General features: G+C 38.3%; 1 protein-coding gene across 1 annotated transcript in view; it reads left to right on the top strand.

Moving 5' to 3' along the window:
• SLC17A1 (solute carrier family 17 member 1) overlaps positions 1-15,641 on the top strand; it is a 54,602-nt gene extending 38,961 nt beyond the window's left edge. The window contains exon 13 of the mRNA XM_025383177.1: positions 15,320-15,641. The gene's annotated coding sequence lies outside the window, so the exon portion shown is untranslated. The remainder of the gene's footprint in view (positions 1-15,319) is intronic.

The following is a 15,641-nucleotide window of genomic DNA, read 5'->3' as shown; positions in this document are numbered from 1 at the left end:
ACTGCCAGTAAAGGGTCTTAGTTGGAAGGGGATAGGCAAAGATTTAGGGACCATGATAGGCTCAGCCCAGCCATCTGAATGAGTTCAGAACTACAGAAAGGGGACATTGAGAGCATGCCAAGGCTAAGGATAGATGGAGCAGCCCCAGTGTTGGCCAGTGCTCTAACTAGTTTGTCCCCAATTCTGATATATAATTCCTCTAGCCAGTTAATTTTAAGAAGGAGAAATCCCCTGAATGTCCCAGAGCATTCCTTGATTGGAGGAAGAGTGCCAGGGGACTTTATTGGGATTTAGTTTTAGCCAAATATTGGAGGAAATTAGGGTAAAATATCTACTGTATTCTACAGGCAGACAGCAAGAACTTGAAAACAATACACAGGGCTAATAACAGGTATACTTTAGTTTTACTTAGAAGCATAACATTTTCTCTCCACATTAATCATACAGAAAACCTCAGATTTTAGAACCTCTTGAGGCTAGGAAGTCAAACCAAGCTAGGATTTAGATTTTACTTACAATCTTAGAGTTCTTGGGCCTGCCAGGAACATTTACTCATTCACTGTAAGGCTGGTAACTCTTGAAGCCAAGCATTTATGTACATTCTTAAATATGGCATTTCAGTTAAAACTTTGGTAATAAAACTAATGTTTCCAATTGTATACTATTTATAAAGAGGGAGAAAATTTTATTAAACTCAGGTAAATGAAACCAGAATACTCACAGTTTCTGAGTTTTGAAAGAATCAAGTAGAGAGTAAAAGCAAATGCTTCCTCTTTTGTTCAAAAAAGAATATTTTACCAAATTAATGAAAACTATAGATAGCTGATGAAAGAAAATTTCCTTGAATATGAAAAACAAAACATATAAGTAAAGAACCAACAATGTTTTAAGTAAAAGTCATTAAAAATTATCCTTATCAGTTATTTAATTTCAGGTAATTTGTTTTGCTTGATCTTGATTAACAGTTTCACGAAAAGCAATTCTGAACTAAAGCCAACTGAAAATGCTACCAAAGAATAATTTATTTTTATTATTTGTTTTTGTTTTTTTTTTTTTTAGTTTTGAGACAGGGTCTCCCTCTGTTACCCAGGTTGCAGTGCAGTGGCGAGATCATGGCTCACTGCAGCTTTGACCTCCCAGGGCTCACGCAATCCTCCCAGCCCAACCTCCCAAGTAGCTGGGACAACAGGCCTGCACCAACGTGCCCAGTTAATTTTTTGTATTTTTTGTAGAGACAGGGTCTCACTTTGTTGCCCAGGCTGGTCTCAAACACCTGGGCTCAAGTGATCCTCCAGCCTCAGCTTGTGTTGGGATTACAGGTGTGAGCCACTGTGCCGAGCTCCAAAGAATTTAAAACATTAACTGTGAATGACAAAATCCCCAAACAGCCATGGTCAAAGATCTGATGGGAGTTTACAATTGACAAAGGAATCTGGGTATTTCTGTGGCATACTACCATTTAGCATAATAATCATAATCGTGAATGATAACACATACCATGACAAACCAGAATTTTAGGAATCTCATACAGTTTTGGAACATATTTTAATAACACATTTACACAACTATAAGTTAAAGAAAGTTGAACATTTCTTTTTTTGACAATGTTTCTCTATGATTTACAAGCCTAATCATTTACTATGTCTACAAGATCAAAAAGACTTAATTTAGGATTTTGATGCTGAGGAAACCCACCAAAGATATCAAAAGTTTCAAGGTACTTGATGAAACAGAATCATAGGTCATGATGAGATAATATTTATTCATCTAACTGGAGTGATAATCAATAGACTTCAAAAGCAACAGAGAAAGTTCCATGGATGTAAAAACCTTAATCATTTTAAAGCTCAATTTTCCTAAGTAATCAAAAATCTAGTAAGGACAACATGAAGCATTGGAACTTATTTCGGTAAAACCCACAATTTTTGTTTCCTTGGTCAGTTACCTAAAAGGCAAAGAAAAAAACCTGCTGTAACATGATTGCTTCTCCTTACAGAAAACCTATTTAGATAACTTGGGTGTTAAACCTGACTTTAAAAAAGGTCACTTAAATTTAATCGGGCACAAGAAGAATGTTTCCAGGACTATGAGAGTATACTATATTATAGAGGAATGTAAACAAGAAAACTAGTACTTTGAGCAGAGGAATGCGTTGCTCTTAGAAACAGCATGGGATATCCCGGTTACATGAAATAATTCAGGCATATCAAGAAAAGCCAAGCCAAAATAAGTTGTACAAGGGTAAAACACTGCTATTCTAGACCTTCAAAATAAACTCTTTAGCATCAGTCCATAACAGCAGGATTGGAACCAGAAGAAGTTACAGGAACTGATGAAAAGGTTGGAGAGTCATGACAACAGCCAAACAAAGAGATATACATTTTTCAGGGTCAAAAGAAGGAAGAACCTGAAATTAGAGAAACTAGACAGTTATCAGGAAGAAATGTGACAGGAATAGAAACTATTTGTAGTTTAGAGGATGGCTGTTAAACAGATTTCATAATTAAAATCAAACCTTCTTGCAATTTTACTGAGAGCAAATTAATATTTTCAGAAAGCCTTGTTCTAACACAGGGGACCAAGTTTTTAAGTTCTGTGTCAGTGTGTTTTTAACATCAAAGTTCAATCCCTAGAAAAACCCATAAAAGATTTGCTTCCAATCATAGGCAATCTGATCACAGAGAAAATTCCTTTTATAAACTGTGTTTTCCTAAACCTTAAGACTTACTTAGACTATTTATGAAATGCTTGAAATTTCTGCTTTGTTCTATACTTCTTCTTTCTTAAATAACTACTCATTTTACTCTAAGACAAAAATTTACCAAACAAAATTCTTTCCTATATAAAGTTATTTTTTTCCTTTAAACTTCCTCACCAAAAATACATTGTATTCTCCTCATACAATTGGAGACAGAATTGTCTTTCTCATCATTAGTAGTTTAATCACACACATTAATTACAATGTTAACTCTTAGCAACTCTAATTTCAGTGAAAACCTAGGAAGTAAGCAACTTTTAACTATCAATCACATACCAGTAATCCATGAATACACATTTTACCATGTCCAGATCATGGGTTTTCTAACAGAGCAACTCTTTAAACCAAATAATTTTATTCCTCTGAAATAAGAAGCCAAAAGCATCTGAGCCTCAACTCAGATTCAGCAGCCAGAGTCTCAGCATGGTATTTTATCTGGAAATGATCCAGACATTCAATGAACATCCGTCATTTAATTTGGCTTAGCAAAACTCTAAGGGTATAGTTACCAAACAGATTTGAGAAACCTTCCCAAGGAAACATATTATAAAACATAACCATTATCAAAAGTTCATTTACAAACTTTTATCCGATGCACATCTACCCTAACCATTCATTCTTAATAATTATGCCTGGAAAATATCACGAGATATCAGACAAATCTAGCCATCATCTCAAGCTAAATTTTCTATCAACCAATTTTACATTACTGCCTGCCATCCAAGTGTCATAAAAGTAAGAATCTCAAAGTTAAATACATGCCTATTTTGTTGATAACTCAGAAAACACAGCCATGTCCATCAAACCAACCATTTTAGATTAGCCCCATTCATCAGAAGATTACTAAGTCACATGAACTTGGAAAATATTTGGCCTTATTTGCTTAATTTATGAGTACTCATTTAGTTATAAGGCAATTTGGTACTGTAGACAACATACAAACAGACACATACAAACATATGCACAAAAATACAGGCAAACACAAAGACTGTATAGCTTTAATTTTAAAACTCTAGCCATGAATGAGGTAAAACTCATTAGTTTAAACGGACAGTTGGATTCAAATTGCATCTCTGTAAGTGGAACAGGTTGAAATTTATCTGTTCCACATAGCTGAAGCCCTTATCAAAATTTAGAGAAAATAGGGTAGGAAATGTACATCTCAAGCAAAGAGAAAACTCAAGCTTCTCCAAGAAGTTGTCTGGTTGTGTTACAGGCATACAAAAAATGAATGCTTAAGCAACACAAAATCACAGGAACACATGACAAGATTTGACAAGAAAACATGCAATGAAAACACGTAATGAGTCCAAGAGAAAATTTAGAAACTTTTCCAAATAACCAGGTGAACAAGTAAAAGAGGAAGGAAGGAATGAAAGATAAAGCAGAGGTGTTTAAAAAAAAAAAAAGAAAAGGTGCAGAAGACAGGCAGACCAACAGGAAAGGGGGCCCAGTGGAATAAAGTTTTTCCAGAGGATTTTTTGCAGCTTTAGTTTCAGTCTCGGAAGTGCTAATCTCACTTTACATTTAATTAAGGCACTCACTCAATTTGAAATTATTTTCTGTAAGAAAGGCAATGGTAGCCTCTTGATTCTGTTTACAACTTTTAAAGTGCCAATTGATAAAGGCTTCCCATTCTCTCTGAGAGGTTCGCTTTTTCTTTGTGTGCACAGATAGGCACGTTTCAGAATTTCAAAAGAGTCCTATTTTGGCCAACAAAATTAGAGCTTATCGTGGGTAATTTTTGTTCAGAGACCTAGCCAATTACAACTCATTGTACCATAATTTTTGCTTATAAAACCAGCTGGAGTCCCAAGAAGTGGCTGATCAGCCGGGAAAAACTTACAACACGGGCTACCCATTGCACCGACGTGATGAAGTCATCCCTTCCAGTACCCATAGTGCCAGCATCCCCACAAAACCTTACAGACAGGCCAAATCCTAACAAAACCCAGGGCCAGTTGGGAAAGTCTCCTCTAGAGTTGGATGGTCAGAGCCAGGCAACTTGAAAAGCCCCCAGCAAACCTGGAGCCAACAGGGAATGTCCTGTTAGGGGTCTGGATGGAAGAAACTGGTTGAAATTGGAAAGATCCCCCACTAAACCTGGGGCCAAAGGGAATGTCCCCTCTGGGGTCTGGATGGAGGGAATTACTAAGGCTAGGAAACTGTCCCCCTCCTCCGAACTGGGGCCACAGGTAATAAGTCCTCTCTGGAGTCCAGATGGAGGGGCCTACAGGGAAAGAACAGTCTCCAAGACTTCAACCAAAGCGTGGGAGGTCTGAATTTGAGAGGACTTACCCAACCCTTCTCTCCCCTCTGGCAACACTGAGAAGACAACTGAGTTCAAGGGGCTCTTGCAGGCACATACCACCGATGGTTTGGTTCAGGACAGGACTTGAAATCTCACTTTTGATGCCAAGAATGTGAACAAAAGTTTTCTGAATAGGAATTTGGAGGAAAGAGACTTTATTCTGGTGAACAGTTTGCAAACTGAGGAGAGGAAAGCCAGGGTACAAAATGAAGGCAGATTCCAGAGAACAAAGGGAAGGCTCAGTTTTCTGTTTTGTTTTGTTTTTGAGACAATCTTGCTCTGTTACCCAGGCTGGAGTGCAGTGATACCATCACAGTTCATTGCAGCCTTTAATTTCCGGGCTCAAGTGATCCTCCCACCTCAACCTCCTGAGTAGTTGGGACTATAGGCAAATGCCATCACGCCCTGCTATTTTTTTTTTTTTTAAATATTATTTAGATAGAAATGGGATCTTGTATGTTTCCCAGGCTGGTCACAAACTTTCAGCCTCAAGCAGTCCCCTATCTTGGTCTCTCAAAGTTTTGAGATTTAAGACTGAGCTACCACGCCAAGCCAGTCTGTTTTTATAGCAAAGATTCCCTCCTGCCCAGGTTTTGTTTTTTTGGAGACAGAGTCTTGATCTGTTGCTCAAGCTGGAGTGCAGTGGCAGGATCTCAGCTCACTGCAACCTTCACCTGTTTCGCGAGTAGCTGGCATTACAGGTGCCTGCCACCACGCCTGGCTAGTTTTTGTATTTTTAGTAGAGACGGGGATTTCACCATGTTGGCCAGACTGGTCTCGAACTCCTCACCTCAAGTGATTCACCTGCCTTGGCCTACCAAAGTGCTGGGATTACAGGCGTGAGTCATCGTGTCAGGCCCCACCTAGGTTTTTAATCAGGTTCATTTCTGTATACAAAAGATTGAAACACGTTTAGTTGTGATTGGTGAGTGTAGATGGTTTCTGATTGGTTGACAAAAGTGAGTTCTGGTTGGTCAATACAGATGAACCCTGACTAATTGACTGAGGCTGCTGAGCTCTGATTGGTTGGTTCAGGTGAATGCTGGAAGTCCCAAATATAAAAAGATGCAGGTTTTCAGGGAACTGAGAGTATTTGTGTGACTCCTACCTGGTCAGAAAATCGCTTCTTGGCTGTATTTTAAACTTAGACCCAGTTAGCCATCTGGGATCCATCTTGAAGAATTGGCTTGAAGGATTCACAATTGTTCACTATGTAAATAGATTTTTAACAGTAGATTTAGGTGAATGTGTTTGGTCTGTAAAGAGAAATGGACTGTACAGTTCTATTCCTTGAAGGCAGAGACAGAGAATGAAGCCATGTGAGTAGCAGGAAGTGTTCCCTCCACCTTTGCACCTGCAAGTGGACTCAGTCACTTCACAGGCCTATTTCTCCTTCAGACATCATCACAGCCACATGGGCAATGGGCAGGAAAGAATTTCAGGACTGTGATAGTATTTTAACTTCCTGCAGGCCTTTAAAATTTTCTGTGTTTTACATTTTAAAGTGCCAATTGATAAAGGCTTCCCATTGTCTCTGAGAGGTTCGCTTTTTCTTTAAAGTATTCAGTGGCTTTGGAGTCATCCAGAAGGTGTGAGCTCACACAGAGCCAAAAAGGAGAGAAAGAAGAGTGAATGTTTCCTTCTAGACAATTCATAGTCTTTAGTTCATTTGTAGACTTTTATTGCATGGCTTAAGTGAAGATTTGGGTTTGTTTTTCAAGTGTTTGAATTTTACCAACGTTGTTTTTTAAAAAATAATTTGCATTTTCCTCTCTGACTTAAAATATCAACTTTTAGTAAAAGAAATCTCTCTATATTTATGTCTATTTCTGGGCTTAATATTTAGTTTAATATCTGTTACTAGACCTATTATACAATATATTCAGTGGTCTAAATTTTAATATATGTAAATATCAGGCAGGTCAAAAAACACATCATTTTCACTTTTGAAAGTATTACTTTCTAGTATCAGCTGTTTATTCTTCCAGAAAAGTTTATAATCAGTGGACCATATTTAAAAATACCTATAGCAGTGTTTTCAGAGTTGCACTGAATTGCAATAAATTAACTGGGGAGAAGTTGGTAGTTATAATAGTACTCAATATCAATATTCAATATCAATAGTACTCAATAATATTGATATGAGTATAATAAGACTACCACTGCTGAACTTGGCTTAAGGTTTTCCTTAGTCGAGTATTAGTTTGCTTCCTGCATTCCCTATGCATTTCTTACAAAACTTAAAGTTGTTTTCTTATATTTTCTGATGTATTTTCAGGAATATTGGAAAGATATCATTTGAATATATTTAATTTTTTAACTGAAAAAACTATTGCTAAGCTATCTTGTTACTATAGTTTTGAATAATAGATTCTTGTGTTTTGGAGTAGATGATCCTCTTCATCTGCAAATAATAATAATAATGGGCTGATATTGGGATTCCTTTATTCTTTATGGCTTTAATTGCACAGCCTCTAGGCATATTCTTAAATAATAAATTGGCTGCCAATTTAAAATAGGCATTTAATTATGTTAATGAATTGTCTTTTTGTTCTTTTTTAGATTGAAAATCAAAAACCAAGAATAGAAATTGAGTTTTGTTAAATGTGTTTGTAACTTCTATTCAGATGATTGCATATTTTTCTTTGTTGTGATTTATTAGTAAAATATACTTTTAATATTAAAACCAGACTTCCATTCCTGATATTAAAACTTTTTAGATCAAAGAAAGTTAGTATTACAAGGAACTTGGGATTAGTTTGATGGGGCAATGGAGCATTATATTTAGTTCTGAACTTCTTAGTATCAAAAATAAAATGGAAAATGCAATTAAAAAATAAAATACAAGTTCTTTGTCTAATAAAAATATATCAACAACATTGCTTTGAGGGAAGCAAAGCTTTCCTTGGACTGAATTCTTTGAGTGAATAATGTTGTGGACGGAACATAAATAGGAGTAAGAGCTTCTCCACCATCTTCCAGACCCATGGATCTGGGCTTTATTAATCTATTGGGGTATTAAATCAGATGTTTACCAAATACCCTGATGAAGTATTGTTAACATTATAACCATTGAGTTGAACAAAGATGACTTAAGGGATGTGATCAAAATGCAATTCTATTTTCTATCTCCTACCTTCACTATTTGTTTAACTTGAAAAAATCTCAAGGTACAGTAAAGTTTTTAAGAGTAGCACAAAGAGCTTTTTTTCCTTAACCATTTGAGGGTAAGTTGCTAGCATGATGCCCTTACCATCATCTCCACACCACTCACACAGTTTAGGGTATCCTACAAACAAGGACATTTTTCTACTTCACAAAACAACCGTTAACATCATGTAACTAATGCTGATACATTTCTACCATGTAATTCTGAGACCTCATTCACATTTCATCAGTTGTATCAGTGATATTCTTTTTGGCCAAAAGATTCACTTCAGAATCTCATGTTGCATTTAGTTGCCATGTCTCTTTAGTTTCTTTAACTCTAGAATTGTTCTTAGTCTTTCGTTGACTTTGATGACATGATTGAAGAGTACAGGCTATCTTGTAGAAGTTCCTCAGTGTAGGTTTCTTTGATGTTTTCACATGATTAAATTCAGGTTAGGGATACCACAAAGATGTACCTGTGTCCTTCTCAGGTCATTATACCAGAAGTCATATGATGCTGATATGTACCATTTCTGGCTCTTCATTTAATTAAGGTGGGGCCTATCAGGTTTTGCCTCTGCAAAGTTACTCCTTCTCACATTGAAATTAACAAATAGTTTGTTAATTTGGAAATATGTAAATATTTACATACTCTGGAACTACGTAAATATTTCATCCTACATCAGACTTTCAATTTATTCACATTTATTTTAGTAAAGCTCATAATTATCTGCTTTATTTAATGATGTATAATATATTACTATTTTTGTTTACTTTGATGCTCAATTTATCTCAATTTTGGCCAGTTGGAGGTTCTTCATCATTCTTTGAGCACTTTCTTACTTTGTGGCATGAAACAATATTCCAGAGTCATCTTGAGTTTTTCCCTGACCACGCCCTGAAATCAGCCCTCACTCTAAGAAGCTCTAGTTCCTCTTAATGTTTGAGAATCGTATTTAGAAACCAAGATCTCAGTGGTAGATGTGTTCATGGCTTCTGGGGCCTCTGCTCTCAGGTCCGCTAGGTAGACAGTTAGGGACTATATGTGTATACATACATATCTACCTACCTACCTACCTACTTACTTATCTTTCTATGGATACCTATGAATTTACACCAGTACTTCCATTCCAATCCAACACAGAGTTTCTTCGAGTTTTCTACTTTTACATATTTTTAACTTTCTTTTCCAGCAGTGAGCTCCTATTAGTCTTAATGTTTGTATTTACTCTGTCAATCCTCTGGTATGCCACCATCATCCCATTTCCAGACATCCTTCTCATTCCTTTCCCAGGCCTACACCTCTCACTCTGATGCCCCCTTGTGGATGCCCTCCTTTCCTGCCCGTGCTCTGATTCCCTGCCACAGGCCACACCTCCCGGACCAAGGCAACCTTCCTCATCTCTGTTGGACACTGACATCTTTGCTGAGTTGCACAACTTTGCTTAGAAGCTTTCCTCAACCCACTTCAGTGGGCCAGGCTGTCACCCAGCTCAGACACCCTCTGCACTTGGTCAGGCTTCAGCATTCTATGCCAGGCTGTCCTCCTGCATCAACACAATCCTCACCCTGCACAGGCTCTGACACCTCTCACTGGGCCACTGTGGCTCCCCACACTGTGTCCTGCTGGAGTATCCCCAGGCTAGCCATTAAGCAAAATAAGCTTGTGTTTAGGGCACCAAGAGAAGAGGGCACCACAGAACTTTCCCCCAGCTGTCATGCCCTTAAGTCTTTCACTGGTCATATGATGTTAGTAACATGGTTTAAATTGTCTTTATTTGCCGTTTAGATTTAATCTAAAATTTTTTCAAATGTGCTCTTTGGCATGGTGAGTGACTAAAGTTTAAAAGTTTGATTTGAAGGTGGTATCAGATATAGCATTTGTTTCTGTCTCATGCTCTGAGGGTTTTGCCTTCCTGAAAGCTGACTGGGTCTGGCTAGCATTTAACTCATCAGCTGATTTGTTTAAGGAACACTTAAGCTCTTTATTTTAAGAAATGGAAGGGCCAAGGGTGTTACAGAACCACCAGATTCATATTTCCACTACTCAGTAACAAACTAATGCACTCAGCAGGTAGGTTTTGCAGTAGAGAAAGAATTTAATGAATACAGAGTGACCAAGCAAGGAGATTGGGAAAATCCTCAGAGGGATCTCCATTTCCAGAGGAAACTCCTTTTCCCCCAAGGAATCTTGTGCTGGGATTTTTAAGGGAGTCTTGGAGGGCAAGGGCTAGAAAACTGAGGTTACTGAGTGGTCAGGGTAAGGTGGATGAAGTCATCAGGATGTATTCTTTGGTGAGCCAGCACCCTGTGGGGTCCTGTAGACCAGCTGACACAGTAGTTTCACTGATAGGCAGGACCTGAAAGAATAACTCAGATAGAAAACTTAACGTTTCACAATGCTTAAGTTGTTATCTCCAGAGCAGTTAAGGGAAACTATAATCTTTTTTTTTTTTTTTTTTTTTTTTTTGAGACGGAGTCTCGCTCTGTCACCCAGGCTGGAGTGCAGTGGCCGGATCTCAGCTCACTGCAAGCTCCGCCTCCCGGGTTTACGCCATTCTCCGGCCTCAGCCTCCCGAGTAGCTGGAACTACAGGCGCCCGCCACCTCGCCCGGCTAGTTTTTTGTATTTCTTAATAGAGACGGGGTTTCACCGTGTTAGCCAGGATGGTCTCGATCTCCTGACCTCGTGATCCGCCCGTCTCGGCCTCCCAAAGTGCTGGGATTACAGGCTTGAGCCACCGCGCCCGGCCGAAACTATAATCTTTTGACAAGGTCTACGTGGTTTTGAGGCAGTAGGCAACAAACAACTATGAGAAAGCATGAGAGAATAAGCTGACCTCGTGATTAATGCTGGATGTGCTGCAAGCTTGGTTATTTTCATTTCTCCCCCTCCTTCTTCTCTGATTAATTTTGTAAAGTTCATAGGGATGGTTTCGAGGGGGGCAACATGGTTTGTCTGTATTTAGGGCATCATTGTTCTTAATCTGACCCTGCAGCGAGGCAGCCTACCTTGCTTATTGTTTCCCTACCCTATCCCAATAACTGTTTTTGTTTTTTAAAGCAGAGACGGGGTTTTGCTATGTTTCCCAGGCTGGTCTTGAACTCCTGGGCTCAAGCAATGCATCCACCTTGGCCTCCTAAAGTGCTGGAATTTCAGGTGTGAGCCACTGCACCTGGCCTCCAATAACTTTTAAACAAATTCAGAAAATTAAGTGAGGATGCAAAGGGTTTACCTTTTCCCTTTAAACCTGCTCAGTGAAGAAAGAATTTTAAAACTCTAGGTTATCCCACCCCCACTATACCCCACACTCTTATTTATTTATTTATTTCCTTGTTAAGCCCTCTTAGGTAATAAAAAGTACTGTGGTCACTTTAAATAGCAAGCACACATTCCCAGTTAGATAACTGAAAATACTTATTTCAATATAGAATTTAGCTAGTCAATTGTCATACACATACGAGACTCCTTCCCTGTGTCTCCAGCTGGGACAAAGCTGCAGGCAGACCTTTTCCTTCAGGGAGAGGGGTGTGAGCAATTTCTTTCGTCTGGCTTTTCTCCTCATCCGCTAAGATGCTGACTCCACCTCTGACCCCTCCTGAGGTGTAACCAGGAGAGAAAGGAGGGGAAGCAGGCATGGAAATTTCTGGTTTGTTTGGCCCCATTGTCAGTTGCCCTCATGCTCCCTGGGCTGGTAGGTGTTGAAAGCAGACCCTTTTCTTCATGCATAAGAGGCTGACAAGGCAGGAAATGCACTTGGTTTTTCCAGCTGCCCATCTCCCTTGGCGTCCCAGATCCACTCCACACAAATCTCCCTTTGTGGATATCACTTCTCCCTTCTAGGTGGTCCCTGGGGGCTGGCTATCACTCCTCTGTGACCTGCATCTAATCCACAGGAAATGCGTTCTAAATCCACAGGAACGCATGTAGCCTCTGGTCCAACAAAATGGCGAGGTCCCGTCCACTCCAAATGCAGTGGTCACTGTCTTTCTGCCCTGTTCCTCCAGTGGAAAGTCAGAGCCCCTCACGCCCAGATTCCTCAGGAAAGCCAACAGCTGACCCATGGGCCCACCCGAACACGGACTAGGCTCTAAGCAACCATTGATACAATTTGTCTATATTGATTTACCTAATTCTGTACTTTCCATATAAATGAAATTATGTAATATGTCTGTGACTGGCCTGTTTCACTTGACATGTTTTCAAAGTTCACTCACGTCATAGCATGTAGCAATACTTCATTCTTTTTTGTGGCCCAGTAGTATTCGACTGTATGGCTATGCTACATTTTGTTTATACACTAATCCACTGAGGAGCATTTGAGCTGTTTACACCTTTTGGCTGTTGTGAATAGACTACTATGTGCTTTTGTGTGTACAAGTTATTATGTGAAGGTATGTTTCGATTTTGTGGGGTATATACCAAGAAGTGGAGTTGCTGGTCATATGGCAATTCTATGTTTAACGTTTTGAGGGACTGCCAAACTCTTCTCCACAGCATCAGACTATTTTACATTCTCACCAGCAATGTAGAAGAATTCCAATTCTCCACATCCTCATCAACACGTATTTCTTTTTTTTTCAGTAGCCATCTCAGTGAATGTGAAGTGATATCTCATTATGGTTTTGATTTGCTTTTCTCTAATAAGTAATTATGTTGAACATCTTTTCATGTGCTTATTGGCCATTCTTCTATTTTTTTACAGAAATATATATATTCAGTGTATTTGCCCACATTTTAATTATTTGTCTTTTGATGTTGGGTTATAAGAGTGTATTGGATATTCTAAATACTAGACCCTTATCAGATTGTGATTTGCAAATTGTTTCCCCCATTTTATAGGTTGTCTTTTTACTTTCTTGTTAATGTGCTTTGATGCAAAGTTTGAAGCAAAGTTTTTAATTTTTATGAAGTCTAATTTATTTATTTTTTCTTTTATTGCTTGTGGCTTTGTCGTCATATAGAAGTAATCAATGCCAACTCAAAGGTCATGAAGATGTTCCCTAAATTTTCTTCCAAGGGTTGTATTGTTTTAGCTCTTACATTTAGGTCTTTGATTCATTTTGAGATGGTTTTTTCATTCTTCTTTAATTTCTTCCTACAATATTTTGAAGTTTTCAAATATAAGTTTTGTACTTTTTTTGTTAAACTTATTTATAAGTATTTTATTATTTTTTATGCTACTTGAAATGGAATTGTTGTCTTAGTTTCATTTTTGAATGGCTCATTGCAAGTGTATAGAAATATAATTGACTTTTGTATATTGATCTTGTGTCCTGCAGCTTTGCTAAACTCATTAGTTCTAATATGTTTAGTAGATTTCTTAGGATTTCTTAAGCAAGATTATATCATTTGTGAAACATAGTTTTACTTCTGTTTTTCCAATCTAGATTCCTTTTATTTCTTTCTCTTGCCTAATTGCCCTGTATAGAACCTCTAGCATAATGTTGAGAAGTGGCTAGAGTAGACATCTTTGTCTTGTTCCTGATCTTAGAGAGAAAACACGCATCTTAAAATTCTTACAAAGCCTTTCTTCATCTACACTCTCTTGAGACTTTAACTTTTATGTAACCTGAACTGTTTTAGAGCCATATGACTGGTTTTTTATGACATCCTGAACAATATCTGTAAGGTATGGTTTGGATGTTTGTCTTCTCCAAATCTCATGTTGAAATGTAATTCCTAATTTTGAAAGTGGGGCATAGTATGAGGTGTTCAGGTCATGGGTGCAGATCCCTCATGATAGCTTGGTGCTGTCCTTTGGATAATGAGTGAGTTCTCACTCCGAGTTCAGGAGAGAATATGGTTGTATAACAGTGTGTGGTACCTCCCATCTCTCTCTCTATTGCCCCAGCTCTCACCATGTGATGCACTGACTCCCCTTTCACCTTCTGCCATGATTGGAAGATTCCTGAAGCCCTCACCAGAAGCAGACGCTGGCATCATGCTTCTTGTACAGACTGCAGAACCATGAGCCAAAATAAACCTCTTTTCTTTATAAATTACCCTGACTCAAGTATTCCTTTATAGCAACACATATTGTCTCCCTAGGATAAGATGCATTGTGATTGCCTATGTGAAGGGAATACATATATTCAGCTAACATGTGGAAACATCTGCAGCATGTTTAGACAGTTATTAGGCAATGTAAGCAGCTGTTTCCACTGGAAAACCCAGAAAATGTCTATTTGTATGGATGCCATGTTTTAATAACTAATAAAACTTCAAATACAAAATGGAGGAAAAAATTTTCAATACAAAGGAAAGATCGTGTGTGCCTTTCTCACTGTTACTCCAGATAGGCCCCTGGATTGACACCTCAGTTTAGAACCTTGGCCACTCCCTCTTTTCAGGTTTTGGAGAATATGACTTCGGAGGAGTTAATCTGGACACCTACTAACCAGGTAAAGCCCAGTTTCAGCCCAACTTGCCAGAGGTCACTATCCCAGTTAACACAGAAGACAGCAATTGTTCTTTGAAAGGACTAGTGACACTTTTGGGTAGGGTTCATAAAAAAAGAGTATGTGGTGGGTGCAGGACCACAAAGGGGGGCTTTATTTTCATTTTCTTAATAACGAGTTGGTTTACAAAGAATGAGAATTTGGTAACAGTACAAAAGGTATGCCTTATTATTGCTGTGGATAAAATACATTCTTATTAGGGAGAGAGGCAGTATCAAACTACTTGAGTGTCAAACCCCACTGGTATGCCCTGTGTTTTTTTGCTTCGTTTGGATTTGTTTTGTTTTCAGGATACAACATAGATACAGAACGACTGATGGATGGTTTCATACTGTGTGCCTGGACCTAGCAAAATTTTGGAGTTGTTTGGATCTTTTACATAAAGATTTTTGAGAATAGGGAAGAGGAAGGATGATAAACTTGCACAGACAGCCATATTTATTTTTATGTCCAGAGGAGAGAAGTGTGAAAAAATGCTTAGGATAACCTATCACTGAGGCAAGGAAGACAACTTGAGAAAAATATAATACACGAGACCATCTTTTTGAAATGTTTAAAAGCTTTCTTATGTCCTCTGGGTACAAGGACTCACCAATGATATTTGTGTGCACTATTTTTTTCTTTGTTTACAAAACTTAGTGTGAAATAGAGCACTTGCAGAGCCTGGGACAACTTCCTTATTGAAGGGAAGAAGGACCAGCACACAAGGCTAAGGCTGAGGGGCAGTCACTAGCACCAGGAAGAAGGTGGTAGGAAGAGTCCTAGGGGCTGGTTTTACCCTCCCACATACCCTGTGTGCATCGTTTTTTAACATGTATTGTTTGTAACATGTAATATATCTGAATTTTAAATGGGGGTGGTGATTTATCTCAGTCTTCCTCTCTGCATCAGTTGCTTTATAAATGATTGTTAAACCAATAAACACACACAAGATAAAATTTTATTCTAAGGCTTCATGAAA

This window comes from Theropithecus gelada, chromosome 4, assembly GCF_003255815.1.
Source record: "Theropithecus gelada isolate Dixy chromosome 4, Tgel_1.0, whole genome shotgun sequence".
NCBI lineage: Eukaryota > Metazoa > Chordata > Mammalia > Primates > Cercopithecidae > Theropithecus > Theropithecus gelada.
The sequence above is the reverse complement of the archived record's forward strand: the minus strand, read 5'-3'. Positions and strand labels throughout refer to the sequence as shown.